Genomic DNA, 4,025 nt, shown 5'->3' with positions numbered 1-4,025 from the left:
GGGGTTACCTGGATGTGGCTGTGCGGGTTTGGATGAGAACGTTTACCGAGAGCTCCTGTACTGTCCCTTCTTCAAGGATGGACAGATGAAGCTTCCCTGCTCAGGATTTCTACTTCTGGGCCATGCAAATCAAATTATCCTGTCCCCCGTGCCAGGCAGGGAGGAGCGCTGGACAAATCATCTTTTCCAGTTAGGAGATGGATAGCTGGTGGTAGAGGATTCCAGAGCATCGCCTGCCTGCGAGCCAGCTGAGCCAGGGTCTGGCTGCAAGCTGCGTTTCATTTCTGATGCCCACGGAACATAGACTTTGTTGCTTGCTTTTGATGAAAGTATGTATTGGCCTGAGCTGCCTGCTCTGAACCATGGACTTGCGGGGGAAAGCAATGTTGTAACTGGACTGTGCAGCAAAAATGGGTAGTGGGACCTAAATAATGGCTTGGTTCCTCTCCCCAGAGAAGCTGCTGAACACCAGGTCATAGTCTCCGCTCTCTTGGAGTCCTGGAGCACTGGGAGGACAGAACATAATGATGGCATCTGTCCCTCCCGTAACTTGGAGTGAGCTGAGACTGCCAGAACTCGCTCCAGAATTCCCTCTTGTGTGAGATTTCAAGGAATGAGAAAGTTTTCATCACTCAGGGAAACTCGCAATGGCAGAAAGGCTATTGCTGCCTGCGGTGCTCTGTGCTGGGGACCCAGCTTTGCTGTGCGGTCCCTTCCCTGGCTTGAGGTGCAAAGGCAGAGCTGGGGGAAGAGCAGCTCCCCACGTAGCTGCAAGGCACGTGGTCAACCCCCCGCTCAGGTTCACGATCTGGCAGCTCATGCTTGGGGTGTGCTAGGGCATAATGACAAGCTCTGCTTCAGAAGACGGCTTTTAGAGGGCATTTGCATGAGTGACGTTGGGGTTTAGGCAGAATGCGTGCCCTGGCGCAAACCCTAGTGCTGTCGTGGCCTTGGCAGAGGTTCCTTGAGCAAAGACAGCCCTGGCAGCAGCTGATGCCCTCTGTAAGCAGCCCTGGGCACCTTTGTGAAGCACATTCTGCTTTGAGGCTACCTGGCCTGGATAGTCAGAAGTGCCTGATGTGTGAGTGCAAACCCAGCCACAGCGCTGGGGTGGCAACGCTGAGAGGACTCAAAGTCCTGCCTAGACTCAGAAACCCAAGTGGGAGCTCAAGCTCTTTGGTAAATCCACCCCTGGGCACCTGGCACTGGGAGCTCTGTGCACCCTCTGCTCTGCCTCTCGCTTCCCTTTGCCTGCCCCGTTTTGCTGGGTTTTAAGCTCGTGCTGTAAAGTTAGAGTCACGCTCCCCCTGCACCGCTGTGCTGCACGTTTGACAGAAGCACCAGAGTAACTGAGCACCTGTGCCCCAGTTTATTTTTCCTTTTTAAATTCAGAAACTGCATTTTGTGTCCTCCGGGGTTTTTTGCTTTTGCTCCTGCGTTGGGGTCAGCCCTGAGCTAGTCCTGCTGGTGTTAGCAGAGGAGAGGAGGTGGCTGGTGGCTCTGCTGCAGCATTGGAGCCCTGAGCAGGCTCCGCTCAAAGGAGCGATCCCCACTGGGACCCAGAGGGCTGATGAGATGGGCCCCTCTCCCCGTCCTTTCGTCTTCACCCCTGGGCATGTCACAGCACTCCAGCTGCAGGGGGTGACCTGTCCTCTCCCTGCCCTTCAGACTCCCATCTTCTGGAGGGTTCCATTCGAGCACGTGGCTGGTGCACGCAGGACACTTTGCACCACAAAGGAAAGTCAAGCTGGTTGTTGCTGTCAGTGCAGAGAGTGGTGACTCAAGCATGAACTCCTTGGCGGGGGGTGATGCTCCCCAGGCCTGGCCGGTGCTTCCTGTGGGAGACAAGGGTACCTGAAAGCAGATGGGGGATAATCCATGCTGCTTTCTTCCTCCGTGGCCTCTCCTCGTCCCCTTAGGCCTTTGCGGTTTTAATTACCAGGTTTGCGAGTCTGAATTAGCCTTATCATAGTTTTTTTTTCTTTATGTGAGTGACTTAGAAAATGTTCCCTGTGGTGGAAGAAAAACATATTTTCAGTTGAAGGGTGCTGGCTGCCACAGGAACACCAACCTGGGGGTTCTATATGCAGTGTGGAAGCCGGCTGTGACTGCGGGGTAGCCTTAACCATCCCACTCCTATGGAGGACACCAGCTGAAAGCTTTCGGAGGGAGCTGCAGACCTTCTCTCAAGCCTCGTGATGGAGCCAAGACATCCTCTGAAACAGGGCCCATGACATTACGAGACTTGTTTCACGTGCTGCTGAGGCAGAGCCTGTCCTGGGTGCAGCTTGTGGGGACCAGTGAGTGATGGGGAGGGCAGTGATGTCAGAAACCAGACCATGGTGTAACATCAGGGATGCTTTTAAGCCCTTTGGAGGAGTGCATTGGTTTTGCATCATCAAGACACAGGGTTCAGACCCCCTCTGAATGTCATGGTGCACCTGGTTTTAGGATGCTTTTAGAGAGATTTGCTTAAAAAAAAATCCCCAGCTGGTTGATTGGTGCTGAGCACTGTCCTTCATCTTCATCTTGGACATCTGGCATGGGAAGCCAGAGATTCCTTGGTCCCTACTAATGCTGGAGCCAGGGGAAGGGGCATGGAGCGGCCAGTGTTTGCCACAGGGTGCAGTTGTGTTACTAGCATCTTATGGCTGGAGGCAGGAATTTTTGCTCACTGGGGAAAAGCGAGGTGATCTCTTTGTTCTGTCTTAAAAAGCATCATCTGCAATTAATGTTTAACTCTAGTAATGGATGTGCTCCCTAGTCACGCACGAGCGGTGCTGTGTTTTGCTGGGGCTGCAGGAGAGAAGAGGCGTTCCTGGGGTGGCTCAGTGCACCATTCCCCATTTCCCCACCACTCCCGGCCTTGGATTCACCAGCTGCTGGTGCCTCTGCCTCTCTCCCTGCTGCTGTGCCCTGGAGAGTGCTGCCTTGTCTCTCCAGGCTCAAAGCTGCTTCTCTCTCATTTGCTGGTTGATTTTCCTGCTGTGACTGTGCACATCTCTTTTCGCTCCCGCCCTCCCCCAGAAATCCCACGCTGGCTCCCCATTCTGCTGTCGGAGGAAGATCAGGAGTTACAGCTTTGCAAAACGCCGGCTCCTCCAGCGTGGTCTGGCTGATGGGTGAGCGGGGCTGGGCTGGGAGATGGGAGCACCCGAGGCTCTGGCGCAGCTGGGCAGGAGAATAAAGAGGACGTGCCCTCGTCCCGTTTTTCTCCCTGGCACTGTTGAAGCGCAGTGTAAGCAACAAGCAGGATGTGGAGGGCTGAGGCACTCTGGGTGCGCAGATGAACGAGGGCCATGCAGAAACACGGTGACATAGCCAAGGCTGGGCCCTTTTGGACGAGCAGTCAGGGCAGGAGGGCTGGTAGCTCTCGGCTGCGCCTCCTCGTAGCCTTCTCCTCCCTCGCTGGGCAGAGCAGAAAGCAGAAGTGTTCCGGTTATGTGTCTGTGCTGGGGCTGTCCCTGTGCGTCGCCAGCCCTTTGCTGTGGACAGGCGGCTGTGCCCCGTGTCCCCCAGCGCCAGACCCCGATTGCTAACGAGCTGTTGGCCATTGCAAGGGGCTTCTACCCAGTGTGGGGAGGGGACGTGCCTGTGCTACTCGCTCTCTGCTGTGACTTTTCCGTCCCATCTTTCTGCTAGTTCCAGTGCTTCGCTGTCTGGTTCCTGCTTCCATCCTTCCTTCCTTCCTGCCTTTCGAGTTGGCAGCTCCGGTGCAGCGCGGTGCCAGCCCGGGGGCTGTTCTCCAGCGAGCTGGCTAACACTCGGCTTGCGCCGAGCACCGGGGCCTGCCTGCACTGCTGCCAGCCTCCAGACGTAATGCACCAGCTCTGCCTCTGCCACGCGCATCCCTCGGGTTTCTCTGATGGACCACACAGGTTGGGAAGTGGCCTCCAGCACTGGGAATGGCGGTGGTGCTGCATCCCGCCCCGTGGTGCTGCCAGAGTGGAGACGCAGGACATGGAGAGGGAACTGGAGCGGCTCCCCAGTGCTCCCTGTGAGGCAGGACAGGATGTGCAGGCAGG

The sequence above is a fragment of the Buceros rhinoceros genome, unplaced genomic scaffold (genome assembly GCF_000710305.1).
Source record: "Buceros rhinoceros silvestris isolate BGI_N320 unplaced genomic scaffold, ASM71030v1 scaffold16500, whole genome shotgun sequence".
Lineage (NCBI taxonomy): Eukaryota > Metazoa > Chordata > Aves > Bucerotiformes > Bucerotidae > Buceros > Buceros rhinoceros.
Note: the sequence above shows the minus strand (reverse complement) of the source record.